We start from the raw sequence: 16,668 nt of genomic DNA on the forward strand, positions 1-16,668 counted from the left end.
GAGATGTACAGATTATTTAGGTTGTGAGAGCGGATTTGATCGAGCTTTGAGAAAGAAAGAAAGTCTATTAACGTCCACGAGAGACCAAGAGGTCTATGGGACCACTTGAAAACCAACTAGTACATCAGCTTAGGGAGGGCACAGAGCAGCTCCATTTTATTTAAAGTACCTACGTGATAACCTAGATAAAACATACATATACATAGCTGGCCATACATCAGTTCAAGACTGAGAGTCTTTTGGTTTTGATTTAAACTCTTTAATGAGTGCTACTCCTTCACGATAGACTGCCCATTTACCATCCTTCCTGGCAGCCTGAACCTTTGCTAATTCCTTTGCCTTATCCTTCAGTTGAGCTCTTGTGAGTTCTTCGGCTATCCATATCTTAGTCCCTTTCAGCTTGTGAGATTGTCGTAGCACTTTTATACATAGGTCATGTGAGTTGAATTTAATGATGGCATGACAATTACGCTGACAGATCTGGATTGATCAAGCTTCACCATCATCATCAGGATTGTCAGGATTGTTGTCTGTGTCAACTATCCAATCAAAAGTAGGCATGGCTGCTTTGATATGTGCAAAGGTATCACTGAATGATTCCTCTTCTTTATACCATCCATAAGGAAGCCCCCAATTCTGATTTTCGGAACATTATATTTTCTAGCTGCATGTTCTTTAATCTCTTCCTAAATATCAGCTTTGTTGACCTTTGCATCAAACTCCACAATCACTTCTTGCTTGGCTGTCTACACTTCAGTTTGAACTATATTCTTGACTACAGAGAGACTAGTTGGGGGTGGGGGGGAAGCATTGCATGACTTTACAACCTCGTCAATGACTTCCTTCTTACCAGGTCCTTCCAAAACTTGAACTCTATTTCAACTTAGCAGTAGAGGTCGGAGGCCTTCTAGAGCTCCTCATTGGAATAGTTTTTGAATTTCTGCAGAGGTGCAGATAATTTTTTGAAGGAGGCTCTGCAAAACCCTCAGGAATCGAAAGATCATTCTCTTCTTTTGGCTTTCTATGCATGGAGGGATTGCAGTGAACCAGTGGAGATCCACGTTCGGGGCTGACCCTACTTGTCCTCCATGTCACGCAGCAGTTGAGTTAGTCCAGCATTGCCTCTAGGAGTGCAAACAAGCAAGGACGATCTGGAAGGGTGTTGCGATTTTTAGCATTTCATAGAGCACCCTTCTTCATGACTTGGGGATCGATGGCATGGTTATCTCTTACTAGCCCTCAGGTGAACCTTCATTATACGATGACACTCTATGCAGTCTTGTTCTCTCTAGGATATTCCCTTCACTCTCAAAGAAGGTTGATATTGCTCTCTATAGAAATGCAAACTTCTTTATAATGGAAGAATGATATACAAGTATGAGATTGTTATGCCACTCACAACACCTTCACAAGCCTTTGCTCTTTTTGATGTGATCTAATCCTATCTACCCTCCTCCTTCCTCCCTCCTACTTGCAGCCTACTCTCTCTTCCTCCCAATCTCTCTCTCTCTCACCAATTAGAAAGCCCTCTTACTCTTTCTCTCTCTCTCACTGTCACCTAGCTTCACACCGTATCCACTTGCTTGGTCATTTTCCTTTTAGATTTATATTTGATATATTTTGCAAAAGAATAAAAATGTTTTTCCTACTGTTCAGTTAGGTACATAGGGGCAAGGTCTAGCATTTGAAGGTGGACCCCCTTCAAATGTAACCTATGTAACCTACTTTGTGCTTTCATCACTTTAGACAATGGAGTCTCACAGCTTTATTTTATAGAAATTGTTTCAAATTGCCCACACACATAAATGCTGTAATTTAGAGACCATAGAGAAGGCTGAATTCAGATTTACACAGCTTAACAATTGCTGACAACAAGAAAAGAGATTGCAATATGGTTGAGGGGCCAAGACGCCCCCCCCCGCCCCCTTATCTAGGCTCACTTTATTTCTTGAAATAGGAGATACAAGACCAAGGTGCAAGCACTTTCTAAACTGAGAGCTCAGTTATTGACTAGGACTTAGACATGTGATTTGGGAACAATTGTAGAGAGATATAGACAATATAGAGAGAAAGACTCCAAGGCTGGGGCTGACAGAGAATCAACTTCCACAAGGAGGAAGCCTGCAACAATCACCACTTCCATCCTGGACTTGCGGTCTCTAGTTCCTATCTCCCACACCTTCAACCACTTCTCTCTTTTTCTCATCTCCCACACCTTGAAACACTTCTATCAACATTAGGGACTCCTCTTGCAAGGTACTTATGCATACATTGACACCCTTTTGGCATGACAAGGGTCTATGCTAGCCTACTATGCTGGCCTACATAGTAGCCATACGCTTGTATGTCACTAGCCCTATGTGTTGACCACGGTAGCCTTAGTGGTTGCCCTCAAGAAGGAAATACAAGTGATTTTGCTGCTGTCCACACAAGCAGCAATTTGTGTCTTTTCTCCAAGTTTAATTCATCAATTTTTGAGGTTGGTGGAGGAGTTGCGCCTTGAGGTCGCTGGGTGTATTACCACTGGGTTGTTTATCGGCTGCCGGGTGTATTGCTTCCTCACGTTGCGCTATATGTTCAAACCCAAGGAGATTGCATCTTCTCTGGACCTATCCTATTGCTAATAATTTTCTTCCTAGATTGGCAGCATTTGTTCATGCACAGCAGGCATTCTCGTTGTTTGGCAGATAAGCCTCACACATGATTATGGTCAGTTCTTTCACTGGTGTTCTTACTAGGCTTTGTGGTCGTTATATCATGCCCGTAACATTCGCTTGTACATGCACTTCTCCATGGATGTTTATGCTTTCTTTCATTCTTATTTACATCAGTCTCTCCAAGATGCCCAATTTCTTGGAGATGTTCCTATGGCCCAGCTAGAAGTGTTTTATCATTGTGTCTAGTTCTTTAGTAGTAGTTGCTCCCTTGTGGGACAGCTATTAATGTAGAGAGAAAGAAAGTCATGTTAACGTCCACGGGAAGCTTCACGGGCCTATGGGACAAAATGCAAAATGTCAAAATGACTTATAACATCTGGATAAACCAGAGAATCGCGGAGTGCACATGGCATCTCAGCTCGAGTTTATTAAAGCTAGCACACATCGAGGTTCTAGTCCTATCATAAAATGGCCTTTGTTACATCAGTTTAAGACTGAGGGTCTTTAGGTTTAGATTTGAAGTCTCTAATTAAAGCCCAACCATCTCTATAAACCGCCCATGTTCTAGCTTTGTGTGCATCCTTCACTTAAGTAGGTTTAATATTCCTTTGTTTGAGCTGAGTTGATCCAACTTTGGTTTGTGATTGTTGCAACATTCATTCCTAGTGTGCCCAAGCTTCTCACAATGGTAACACCTTGGTAGTATTGATGAGTTGTTTTTGCCTCCTATTACATAGAATGCCTGATCACGTGATGTGGTAGGGAGTACTTTGTCTTTTACTTTTGCTTCATGCTCAAGCCGTGCTGCTTCAATTTCGTTGAGACTTTTATCAACATTTTTGAGTGTGGATACTAGAGTATCATATAGGTTTTTTGTCGACACTATTGAGAAGTACAGCTACAGCTTCATCTTCTTCATTTTTTTTCTTCATACCTGCCAGTTGTTGCTTTAATGCTCTGAATTTGTTGATATGCACCGTCATTGTGTCTTCTTTTTGGTCCAACCGAAAGAATTGCATTAAGAGATTCACCTTTGAGCTTTTAGTCTCACTTTCAAAATTCTTATTAAGTTCCTCCCATGCTTGTTTTGCATCTTGATCTTTGCAATGTGATGTATAACCTCATCCCCTAGCCCTTGGGCTATTATGCCAAGTGCCTTGTGAATATTTGTGGTGCTTGGTGCGCTCTCACTTTCCTCACTCGGCTCAATTAACTCCCACAAATCCTTTCTCATCAAGGTGTACATGGTTTTCATTTGCCATGTATAGAACCCATCCCTATTAAACTTTGCAACAGTCACCTCTGTAAGCTCCATGAGGGGTCTTTCCGAGTACTACTCAGTAGTGTCTACCATTTTTTACAAGCATGTAGAGCTCAAAAAACTGAGCAACTTTGCTTTCTGAACCACCCAAAAATTCTCAATAGATCACTCATTATAGTGGATTGAGTTCGGATGACATGCCATGCACGTTCACATGACTGTGCTTCACAAAAGATTACTGTGTGACACGTGTCTAAAAGAGAGACTACCTTTAACCTTAGCCAAAACTTAGTAGCCTATGAGACGTCGAAATCCGTCACGGCAAAGATCAAGAGTAGTCGCGAACGAGAGTTATCTGTCACCGGGTAACTTTAGGAGCTCTTGCGCCTAAATTGAACTCCTCCAGCGCAGCAGTTACAGTCGTCTACTAGATTGAGAGAGTTCCCGGGCTATGGCAATTCAATTTTTCTGAGTTTTCCACTACTTTCTTCATTGCAAACAGAGATTTCTCCCACGAACATTGAGCTTGCCGACTAGACCGCTCAATACCCCACGTCTCAAACTTCCAAAGATTCATGAATAATCAAGCTCCACTTTCGCTTGACCCATTCCCTTCATATGAAGTAGCAATAGTGCAAGGCACCAATTCTCTTGAAAATGATGCATATTAAAATAATTGTGCCATTTGTATAGCCATGCATCAACATACTCCTCCTATCTCTCCTTGATAAGTAAATAACTCGTTCTGTAAGGCCCACAACATATGGCTTTGCCCATGAAATTGTAATTGTAAATGAGATTGCCATTACTACAACTGTTACGCATATTCTTGTGCAAAGGAAACCATTGTTAGTGTCAATCCACTGGACACAACTTCTGCCATAGGAGGTGGTAAATCATTACCCCCTGTTAGAAGATGATACGAGGCCAGAAATAGTTGAAAGAGATCAATCCGCCGGAGATTTCATTTTTGCACTAGAAGACAAGGATAACCAAAATTAGATAAAGGAGATTCACATAAGAAAGCTGAAAATCACACAGCTCTCAATCCCAACTTTGCTTCAGGAAAAGGCTTGCATTGTCAAAAGATGCCTATGAATTTGTAAAACATACTGATATATGCCAATGAACTACCAAACCACAACACAAAGACTTCAATCCCCTAACAACAGCAATGGCACAACAATCCTTTAAAAAATGGGGAATTTACCTTGGCCCCACAGGAACTCAAGCTGAGTGCACAAATGTAGCCAAATCTATGCAATCTGAAAGCAAATGCCAAAAACATTTGCAAGCAAAATCCAGAGGCCAAAAATAGCATACCTTTGCTTTTCCTAGAACTACACGCCAAACATAGCAAACCTTTGCTTCTCGTCCAATACAAAGCGCTATTGTTCCTTAATGGCTAGATCCAAAACCCCCACTCAATCTCTAGCACCTTCCACACATCACCACATACTAGTTCAACCTCTTTGGCTTAAAATCATTGGTAAGACCGATAATTTTTGCAAAAATAGCTGTAAAAAAGCTAGACGCACCCAATCGCAATCATAGATTTGATCAGCCTCACAACTCATGAAGTCACCTGATTTGCAAGTCACCTGACCTCCATAGGCCTTTTCTAGAATCATAATTCACAAGAGACCCAATCTGGCATCTAAATAAATTGTCTACAAGCTCCTTCTATTTGTGATTTGCACCCCAATGCACTTTCTGGTCACAGCTGCCTCGCAATCCTTTTTTAGGTTTCCTGGAGCACATTGGATTCATGATTTGCCCTTCTAGGACCCGAGAAATTCTACACTAGTTGACGCCAAAATCACGAGAAAATTTTCGTTTACTTCTTCTTGTTTTCTAAGAAATGCCACACATTAAGCGCCAACATGCGAGGAACATGCAGGCTATGTCATGAGCATCAATCGTGCCTTTACATGGAATCAACATGACAAGCTTGCTTAACCTATCCATGATGAGCAAACATATGTTCTTCATGGCAGCAACTTAGTGACAAAAACCATATGCATCTGTTCAAAAGGCTAGTTTGGATTATACAAGGGGTTGGAGCAAACTAGGTTGCTTCACCCAATGAAGCCTCACTTTATGGCATACTTTGAAATCCGATAAAGACAAATGTACATTACTCCAAAGATGTGGCCAATTTTTTTTTTTTTTAAGTTTTCCAAAGGGCTGCATGCACCCATCTAACGTGAACTCTAGGGAATCGTAGTATTGATTCTTTATGTTGGCGAGCATGGTCTGTCACGAGGGCGTGAGTTCTAATGCATGCATATAGCTTGCTTTAAGGCAAGGCACTAGGATGTTGGTGTGCAAAGGTACCTTGAGGGTGCACGGGGCGTGGACCTATGGCATTAAATGCCTTTCAAACAGTTGAAAGGGCATATATGGGCCCTATAGGGCCCAATGTTGGACCTTGGTACCCTTCAACGGGGACAAAAGCCTTGAAGGCGGTAAAAGAGTCAAAAAGCCCCAAATTGAGTACATGGGGAATTGCCACATGGTAATTTCCCAACTTAGTATGGAGGCCATGGGAAGCACCTGGATTAGGTGGCGAGGAGAATCGACGAGCAGAAAGGGAGGAGCACATAAGGGAGTCAGTAGATCATCACGCGAGGGGCCAGACTTGCTGGTAATGCATTACGCGGGTTCCGCTAGTGATCACATACGGAACAGTTAAGGTTTATGTATGGATCTCGTACAAAGGGCATAGTTGCTGTGTACGGTTCCGTACGGTGCTTGTACGGGCTCCTCCAGGTTTCTATACAGATCTCGTACAGAGGGCATAGCTGTTGTCTACGATTCTATATGGCATTTGTATGACTGCTTGGTGCAGCGTGCACAAGGAGATACCCATAGTGCTTGGCGTACGGTTCTACACAGACTGCACACGTGCTGTGTATGGTTCTGTACGGTCTACAGTAGATTGTACAGATACTTGAGTGCGGGTATGTATGGCTATGTGCGGGTGTGGCTCGTCCATTTGTATGGCAAGTTATCTTGGGTCTGGTACGGTCAGCTCTGAAGCACCTCGAGCTATGTGCTCACCACAGATCACCTATGTGGAGGCCTGTTTTTTCCCAATGCTCATTCAGAGCTGATTGGTGATATTTGCATTTCCTTTCTCTGCTTGGAATTGGGCCTTGTGGGCACTAGGGAGCTAACTGTAGAGGACTGTGTGGCCTTGTGTGGCTGCTAATGACAGTTTTGGGCTGTGTGCCTATTATGGAACAAGTGTAAATACCGATTGCCGGCTTTGAGAATAAGTAGAGCTCAGTAAGAGAGTATGCATAGCAAGATCAGTGAACTATAGAGGTTATGCTTGTGGCAATGATGCCTATTTGGGAAGTGGAATGCATGGAATGCAAGAGCCATTGTCACCTTGGTGTAATTTGTTCCTCGAATCTTAAATAAATACCGGAAGGGGCACCAAGGCTTTGGGGCCAACCTGTGTACTTGTATTTGAGCAGGAGCATTCTAGCTCCACCAATCTGTATTTGAAGTATTTGCTTAATATTTTAATGTGAAGGTTTTTGGTTGGTTAGTTGATTTACCACCCTCTTGTTAGCCTTGAGGCTAGTTTCATGGTCTCCAACTCCACCTGATCCGGCATCTAACTAGCCGCATCGTTGCTAATGGTCAATCCTGGCTGGGAACTCTTGACCAAAACAAGAAATTCTTACAAGCATGAATGCCCACAAAGAGTCCACTATCATAAACTTCTTACCAAGACTTTGCTCCCTCAAAAGCTATCGGATGACCATGCAACTCTAATACCATCCCTATGGCATAGTCACTCATGTTAGTCTTCAAGTCAAAGGGCTGATCCCACTAAGCTAGAGCCAAGCAAGGTGTTATTTTGCAACTGCTTCTTTGAGTTCGTCAAAGGCTTTCAAAGCTTTAGGAGCAAAGCTGACTAACTCCTTCTATGTCCACCCCCTACAACAAGTTCACAATCTTTGCCATGTCCTTGAAGTGCTTGCAATATATTGGTGGTCACATCCACTCTTCAATGTCTTTGACCTTCACAGGATCCAATCTGACACCAAAAGAACTAATGGCGTACTCAAGGTAATGAGCCTCTTCTACAAAAAATTTTGACTTCTTCACGTTGATGTAGAGCTCATTATCCAACAACTAAAGGACCTATCGCAGACAGTTTTGATGCTGAGCAAGATCCTCCAAAATGTTGACAAGAAAGAAAGACGCTTGTTGAAAAAGTTCTTGAGAACCCTTAGCGTCATCTTTCTTAATATAGCTAGCACCCCTATGAATCCGAAGGCCATCACCACAAACTCATATCCTGTCGCACATATTCACACAACCTGTAACATGCAGAGGCTTCTGATCGTAGTAACTACAATTAAGAATTAGATAACACTGAGAGAGAAAGAAAGAAAGAAAGAAAGAAAGAAATTTTATTAGAGTCTTCGGAAGACCGATGGGTCTATGAGTCTGAAAGAAAACCTAATACAAATCACAGTAAGGGTGGAGCTACTGAAACGAGCATCATCACCCGTGCTGAATTCTAAGTCTGATCATACATAATCAAATACATCTCGATGTAACAATGAAAAGAAAAGGACTGGAGCAGAGCGGAATCCTCCTTATGTCATGTCGCCCTAGCTAGTGCATAGCCGATGATGGGACGCTGGCGCCCGTCAAGGGGTGCCGTGCGTCTCGGTCTCCTGGATGAGGCTCGACGCAAGACCAGGGCCACCGTGACTCTAGTGGGACGTATCCCGGGTCTAAACAATTGACGGGAGGTCCCCCAAAGTGATCTGTGTGTCCCCTCGATGTCTCATGTGTCGTGCTGCGGTTGTCGGGTTGGGGTCTCTGTCACGTCTGCTGCTAGAGACTGGACGATCAATGTCACTCAATGGGAAGAACTCTGTGATCCTGCTCTGAGAGGTGTCTAATGATGTGGCCAAGCCCCGTCGCCTGAGTAAGTACTCTCTGTGTCAGACCCCCTCGTGAATGAAGACCGCGAGGCATCTCTGATCTGGGTAGGGGAGGAATCTGGAAAGGAGCCCGGAGCCGTCTCTAAAGAGGCAGTGGTAGCGACCTCGGATCTCGTAGTACACTGGGCACTTGAAAATAAAATGCTCCTCCAACTCAACCTTCTGACAGTCGCACAATATGCATAAGCGATGCTCCCTAGGAATCCCCTCTGCTTTGCCGCTCTCTATGCGGAGGCGGTGTGATGATACCCAAAACTATCCAATGGAGATCCGTAGTGAGTGAGGCATATGAAGCTTAGTGTACCCCGGTGGTGTGATGAATCTCTCCTCCGAAATACGAAGACAGTAATCTCTGTAGAAACTCAACTTCACTGGAAGCTCCCTCGGCTCCGACCAGGTCCTAAAGGTGTGTAGTTGCAGGAGATCCTCTTGAATGACTTGGTTGGTGTGTGGCCCGATCGGGATGGTGGATGGGAGTACCGGAGGGGCATCTTAACTGTACTGAAAAGGAGGTATCCTATTGATGTGGAACCCTAGTCTCACAAACCATCTGTGAGCTCGTGCATACCAGCATCGCTCATCTCCCTCTGCTGCCAACCTCATGGAGGAATCGAGAGCCAACCATGGCAACCTCTGTCTCCCTGATGTGCAGTCCCCATATGATCTAACCCGGTGTAGATATGTGATGGTCTGAAAGGCTACATCTAGCTGGAGTGGAGAAGCACCAAACTCAGCCTAAATGATGTGATGTGGTATAGACGGTTTCCCCCGGATCATCCGTGAGAGCATAAGGATCTGCAAGCGCTCCACCCGTGTCCACTCTATCTCTGACATGTCAGGCCCCCAACAAGGACTGCCATACATACCAGCTAGTCGGACCAAGGAGTTGAAGAGAAGAGCCTTGGTCCGAGGGTCCTGGAAGTGGGAGTGGAAGCGTTGTCTCTCTAGCCGAGCCATTGAGGCGTATCCCCTGCTCGATCTGGCTTGCATCGCTGGCCTCATCGTGAAGATCGGGCCGGAGAAGATGACCCCCAAGTAAGTGTATGAGGATACGATCTCAACTGGTAACCCACCGAAAGTAAAAGTAAACTACTTCCATTGCATGTTTGCTCGAGAGGTGTTAAAGATCATGACCTTGGTCTTGCCAAGGTTGACCTCCAAATCATGGGATAAACAAAAAGCCTGCAGTGCATCTAGGTGTCGATGGAGCCCCTCAAGTGTGGACGACAAGAGTGCCACGTCATCTGCATAAAGAAGAATCCTGATGATGATCCCGGCAAGATAGAGAGAGAGAGAGAAGAAGAAGAAGAAGAAGAATATATTATCGTCCTCTGAAGACCAAAAATCGGCCTATGGGACCTGAGCAATACAAAATCCTCGTACACAAAGACTCCTCCCTTGGAAGGGAGGGTATTAAGAGAAACTACCTTTATGTCTTAGGTGAGTTCCTGTGCTTGAAAAACTTATAGACAAACGTTCCTGAAGCTGGGGGTGACCCGCTATGTAGCATATCAGCCAGTCTGTTATGTCCCTCGAGAAGAGAGCTAAATGCTTTCCGGATGTGAGTATAGTAAGGGCATATCATTACCATGTGTTCTTCAGTTTCTGCCATTCCCTGGTCACATAATTGACATATTCTGCTCTCTTTTGGCATATCTTTCCATCCTCCTATTTCAATCTGCAGCTGGTGTGATCGGGTGCGAAGTGAGGCCAAAGCTCTTCGCTTATGTATTGCCATAGGTGTGCAAATGTACTTCTGCGTGGCTGTTTCTCTTCCTGTATAAGTAGCCCAATATTCGGGGTTGATAAATGTACGGTAGTACTCAAACTTATCTCTGTTTTCAGCTGTTTGCCATTTCTTGTGTAGTGCATTCAGCAGGTCATGATGAAAGGCATCCTCATCTACCTCCTCTGGAGAGTAGTCCAAGTACCTCTCTACCTCCCATTTTTGGAACCATTTTTTTAAATCTAGTGCCCATCCAGATGCCAAAATCTTATCCTTATTCGTCTTTTGGGACTTTTGACTTTCTACCCATGCCCTCTTTGGCAGCCTTTCATTATTCATGCGCTTGACCTTTGTGATGTATCTGAGTACTCTCTTCAAGGCATGCAACTCTATGGGTATGCATCCTGTCTCTAGGAGTAGGAAAGAGTAGGGTGTGGTAGCCTTGATGCCAAGGTGTCTTCTAATGAAAGATTTCTGCATTTTTTCTACATCATTCCATTTTAATGATGGTATACTCCCCCCCCACACCTCTACCCCATAGAGCACTGTTTGTACCACATATGCCCCAAAAATCATGTTTCGTACTTGCCACCTTCTTGTGTTGGTATTGCTGCAGTCATTTTCAAATTGATAATACTTTCCCCATCCTGCATCAATTCTCCGTTGCACACAGCTGCTCCATTTGTTATTGGCTGGAATTTCAATGCCTAAGTATTTGAATGAGTGCACTGTATCAACAAGTTGACCCATATATGAGATTGAAGGGGGATTACTTGGCTGTATAGTCTTGACTATCATGAGTTTAGTTTTGGAAACATTCACAGCCAGCCCACTTTCCGAACAGAACATGCTGAGGATATCCATCATTTGTTGCATCTTACCCTCACTATTAGTGAAAACAACCACATCATCCGTATAAAGAAGCAAGTGAATCTCAAAATCTGCTAGGTAGAGGCTGGGCAACCCTCTTTTACCTGCTTCTGTGTGCATCAGTTCCTCAAGTCTATCAATGCATAAACCAAACAAGGTGGGTGAGAGTGGGCATCCTTGTTTGACCCCCATATTGCTATAAAATTCATATTGCTATAGAGAGAGAGAGAGAGAACACATTGGTATGCAATGCAATTCATAATTGCTAAATGAATGCAATGATGTGATCACAATAATTAGCCCCTTTAGGTCTTGGCTGTGACTGTCTCCATATGCTGCTGATGACGACTAGATGTTGATGGAGAGGTTGTAGTGGATGTTGTGAAGAGCCCGACTGTGGGAGGCCTGCGGGCACAAGACACGCAAATTGGTATGCAATGCAATGTGTAATTGCTAAATGAATGCAATGATGTGATTATAATCATCAGCCCCTTTAGGTCTTGGCTATGATTGTCTCCATATGCTGCTACTGACAACTAGATGCTGATGGAGAGGCTGTAGTGGATGTTGTGAAGAGCCCGACTGTGGGAGGCCTGCTGGATCTGAGCGGATGCCTTCCCAATGCTGCTCCTGACTGCGGGATGCAGGATTGCAGATGAACGTGGGACTTGCTGCTATATGCTGACTGCTGCATGGGCTGAATGCTGAAGATGAAGGTTGACTGCTGAAGACTGAATTACATGAGCTAAATGCTCAACATTTTATAGTCCCTTGGTCGGATGGTCAAGGCCGAGCATTGATCCTGGTCGGTTGATCAACGCTATAGTTGACCAGGTCGACCAAAAGTCAACGGTTGCAAAAAATTCAACGTGTTGGCTTTTTGCCTGAAAAGTCAAATCTTTGCTTTTTGACCTTGCCAATGGTATGACTGGTATATCATGGTTCAGTAAAGCAGTATATGATGACAAACTCAAGTTTATACACATGAGTTGCAGCCAGCTATTGGCCCTGATGTGATGGCATCTAGAGCCAATGTTAGAACCCAAGTATAATTCTAAGGAGGCATCCACTGGTATTGGTATTTCCAGAAAACAGCAACTATGGACTATGCACTAAAAAAGCCTGGTGGTGAGCAGAAATCTCATTTGGCTTCAACACCTCTTCAACCAGCCCCGTGGTTCAAGGTAAAATTATATATATACCTTTGTAAGACTAGAATATATTCAATCATACGAATTCAGATTTTTGTTTTCGAAAGTCCAAATTTCAAGGTAAAGTTATTCCTAGGTAACCCACTATTAAAGCTTCAAGGTCTAATTGTTCTGGTAGAAATTCTTAAACAGATGATGGAAGTAATGATAAGATAAGGGAGATACATAAACAATTATCTCAGTATCTTATGGCTGGGTGGCCAAAGAATGGCCTTTGTTTCAAATGTTGAGAAAAATGGGGCGTGGATCACAACAAAGTATGCAATGGCAAATTAAGTTTGATAGTGGAGCTTTCAAAGTCTGATGGTGAATCTTCCTTAGTAGAAACTCCAAAAGAGTTCCATGATTGAGGTCAGTATGTCCCCATGGATGATGAGGCAGATGAGAGAATTATGTGTTCCATCATCTACGTGGCATTGACCATTGTGAATTAGACCTATGAACTTATTATCTCATCCTTCACAGCCTGCACACAATCTACCTAGAGCAGCCTCTTATAACTTCGAAAGCTCTTTTGACTGTTGTTACGCATGCAGCGCAGCTGAGGGCAATGATACCGTTACTGATGAAGAGATAAGATGGGATACTCAACAAGAATTATATAGGAGATCTACAAACGCTTTTAATGGTGTAAGCAGTTCCACCACCATTACAATAAAGGGGAAGGTAATGGGCAGAGATGCCTACATTCTTGTGAAGAGATAAGATGGGATACTCAACAAGAAATTATATAGGATATCTACAAACGCTTTCAATGCTGTAAGCAGTTCCACCACCTTTAGGATCAAGGGGAAGGTAATGGGCAGAGATGCCTACATTCTTGTGGACAGTGGTAGCACCCATAGCTTTGTCCACTCACTGAAGCTGCCTATGGTTGACCTCCCTCACAGTCTGAAGGTCGATGTGGCAAATGGGGCTCTCGCTGTTGGGTATTTCAGAACTAAGTAGTGTGAAGAGGGTTCTAGTTTGTGTGTCAATGTGAAATAGGTTGTGGTTTGTCTTATTGGGGTTAATTGACCTTTGGAGATCTGATTTGATTTGTGGGACATCATCAGTGATGTGTGTGAGAAAATAAGGCACTTCCCTTTGCCTGTAAAATGAGGTTGTTGTGCTTGCTTGAGAATCACTTCCATCAACATCAATCCAAGTACCTCCACCCATCTCTATCTTGCTTGCTTCACGTGTCCCTCTCTCCCCCCCTCTCACCATGTAAATTCAACATGGTATCAGAGCGGCAGTTCTTCCTCAAGATTCAATCGTCATGCTTAGGCCCGGATGTTTCTACTTCTGCTCCTACATTGCTGCAACTTCTCATGAATATCTGCCGCAACTTTTGAAGAAGCAGACCTGATCATCATTTCTTTTTCTCCAGTTGCTGCCACTCACTTTACTGCTCAACTGTCACCAGCACGATGCTGAAAATTGCCTAGCTGAGGGTGCTGCTGTGCAGCTTACAACCCAAGCACCAGCACTCCATCTGTTGTCGCCTTTCTCCTTGGTGCTGCCAAAGGAAATTGAGTGACAAAGAGTCCAATTCATCACAAGGAGATGCTTGCTATCATACATGCCATGAAGAAATGGCACCATTATTTGTATGGTAGTCATTTCAAGGTAAGGACAGACTATGCATAGATTCTTGTCCCAAAGCACCCTTCCTCCTAGAAGGTGGCTGGAGTTTGTAGAGGGGCATGACTTTGATATTGAATACAAAAGAATGTAGTAGCTGAAGATTATGGTCTTGTCAATGCTATGTGGTTTCAAACATATATAAGATTAGATTTATGACATTCTTATGGACTGGTGCTGTCTTTGTGGCCTTACAAGATCCAGATTGCATGGATTATCCAAAGTGTGCCCTGAAGAATGGTCTTTTATGGTACCTAAACAGAGTTTATTTGGTTCCGCATTCTTGTTTTAAGAGCCTGGTTCTAGAGGAGTTGCATAGTGATCTCTAGCAGGGTACAATAGTTTGGGAAAGACTTATGAAAAGGTAAGGGAGAGCTTCTATTGGCACAGAATGTGGAAGGATGTGTTAAACTATGTTAAAGGTTGTGTACAATGTTAGAAAAATAGGATTGATAATGCTCACCTAGCAGGCCTTTTACATCACCTACCCATTCTAGAGGTAAGGGGACTCGTATAGGTATGGATTTTATTACTAGTTTGCTACTAGTTTGCATGTTAGCAAAATAGGATTGATAATGCTCCTAGCAGGCCTTTTACATCACCTACCCATTCCAGAGGTAAGGAGACTCATATAAGTATGGATTTTATTACTAGCTTGCATGTTAGCAAAATAGGATTGATGATGCTCACCTAGCAGGCCTTTTACATCCCCTACCCATTCCAGAGGGTAAGTGGCCCATATAGGTATGGATTATATTACTAGTTTGCCCACCACAACAAAGGGGTGGAATGGTACATTCGGGGTTGTGGGTAGGCTGACAAAGACAACCAATTTTTTGCCAATTAAAACCGCCTATACTTCTTCTCAAGTAGCCAGTAAATTCATGGAATATATATTTAGATTGCATGGCCTCCCTCAAGAGATAGTTAGTGATAGAGATACAGAATTTATGAGTGGGTTTTGAAGGAGTTGTCTCTCAAATGGGTACTAAGTTGGCCCCAAGTACAGCTTACCATCCCCCATCTAATGGTCAAACTAAGAGGATAAATAAGTGGTTGGAAGAATATTTGAGGCATTTCTGTTTTGACACACACAGGTCATGGGATAAGTGGTTCTGTTAAGAGTTTTGTTATTATTCTACAAGGCGCACTTCCATTGGGATGTCTCCATATATACACTTAAAGATCAAACTTTCCTTAATCAACATGCAAAGGCTGAGCTGGATAGGATGCTTGCCACAGCACATATATATCTTCTTGATGAGATGGGATTATTTGGCTAAAATGTTTACCGAAGCAATAACAGTAAACCCTAAACCGGAGAAGTCGGCAAATGTTCCAATACCCAGAAGAGCTCCAACTTGATTGTAATATTTATGTCCATTTTTAGGACAAATTTTTTTAAAGTAGGAGGAACTATAGCAGTAGTAACTTTTAGTTTAGCTCTCATAAAGGCCAAGTTTCTCTCGTCGCCCATCGTCAACTCTCATTGCCTGTCGCGCGTCGTTGTCACCCGTAGCCTCAGCCTTTCCTTTTCCTTTGGTTCTTTAGAAGACCACCAGCAGTTCCAACCAATAAGGCAGATTTCTCACTCTATGTGAGAAAAACACAGAAAGGTATTATGCTGCTTGTCATTTATGTTGATGATTTGATCATCACAGGTGATAGTGATGAAGATATCCTTCATGTGAAAATGCTATTGAAGCAAAAGTTTGAGATGAAGGATTTGGGAGAGCTGCTTTATTTCTTGGGCATTAAGGTGATTAGATCACCAAGTGGGATACAGCTCTTGCAGAGGTAGTATGGATTGGACATGCTGTCCAAATATGGGATGACAGGCTGTAAGCCTATTTCAGGCTCTCAGTCTTAAACTGATGTATGGTCGATTGTGTTTCTTTCCAAGTCATAATGTAGGTACTCTAAATAAATGGAGCTGCTTTATGGACTCCCTAGGAGATACCCTCCCTAAGCTGATGTACTAATTGGTTTTTAAACTTTCTTTCTTTCTTTCTTTCTCAATAGCCCTAATAGTTTATAAAATTGTCACAATAATTGTAGTATCCTTAGTATTTTTTGTACATACAATAGTTTTAGTGGTTTTTATGACAGCATGCCTGTCCAATAATCCTACATATAATTACGTTCTAGCCCAATTCCCTGGGGTTATAAAAGGGGCTACATCCCAGTTCACTACACTTTTGTAATCCAGAAATATTTGGTATCTTCAAGCATTAGCCTTGAGTGGCTGCCAACGCAAGGACTGAATCTAGCCTTGGCTAGCCAGCATCATAGAAGCTGCCTAGATCCCATGCCCTCTTGCTGTTAAGAGAGAATTTTTTCC

General features: G+C 43.0%; 1 protein-coding gene across 1 annotated transcript in view; it reads right to left on the bottom strand.

Annotated features, from left to right (window-relative positions):
• Window positions 1-16,668, bottom strand: part of LOC147889763 (serine carboxypeptidase-like) — a 49,120-nt gene that overhangs the window by 31,020 nt on the left and 1,432 nt on the right. The gene's annotated exons all lie outside the window — the stretch shown is intronic.

The sequence above is a fragment of the Dipteris shenzhenensis genome, chromosome 20 (genome assembly GCF_047967505.1).
Source record: "Dipteris shenzhenensis isolate YYH24624 ecotype China chromosome 20, Dip_SZ_1.0, whole genome shotgun sequence".
NCBI classification, from domain to species: domain Eukaryota; kingdom Viridiplantae; phylum Streptophyta; class Polypodiopsida; order Gleicheniales; family Dipteridaceae; genus Dipteris; species Dipteris shenzhenensis.